This window comes from Bombus impatiens, unplaced genomic scaffold (assembly GCF_000188095.3).
Source record: "Bombus impatiens unplaced genomic scaffold, BIMP_2.2 scf_0361, whole genome shotgun sequence".
In the NCBI taxonomy this organism is placed as follows: Eukaryota; Metazoa; Arthropoda; class Insecta; order Hymenoptera; family Apidae; genus Bombus; species Bombus impatiens.
Genome location: NT_176780.1, coordinates 422,722 through 422,972, shown reverse-complemented (window position 1 = coordinate 422,972; position 251 = coordinate 422,722). Strand labels below are relative to the sequence as shown.

At 55.8% G+C, this 251-nt stretch overlaps 2 protein-coding genes across 7 annotated transcripts in view; one reads left to right on the top strand and one right to left on the bottom strand.

The window, feature by feature from the left end:
- The window catches only part of LOC105680803 (rRNA 2'-O-methyltransferase fibrillarin-like), a 17,778-nt gene that overhangs the window by 4,870 nt on the left and 12,657 nt on the right, over positions 1 to 251 (bottom strand). The window lies entirely within an intron of this gene.
- The window catches only part of LOC100746734 (BMP-binding endothelial regulator protein), a 14,191-nt gene that overhangs the window by 3,156 nt on the left and 10,784 nt on the right, over positions 1 to 251 (top strand). The gene's annotated exons all lie outside the window — the stretch shown is intronic.

Here is a 251-nt window from a genome sequence, read left to right as displayed (position 1 = left end):
GCGCCGAGGAATCGGCATTTTCCAGCATTCCGATCGAATAGGGACGCGCGTGATAGCCTCTCTTCTCTTCTTCTCTCCTCTCTTCTCGCCACCGGCCCCCCTAAGATAAAACGTACGTTTCGTTGCCGGTGTGTAGCTACTCGTTCGTGCTCCGCGACGCGACCAAACTTTTTCTCCTCCGTCTTTCTTCCTTCTCTCGCCTCGTCTCGCGGATCGGTCTTCCTTCTACCTTTCTCAGCACCGATTCGCGC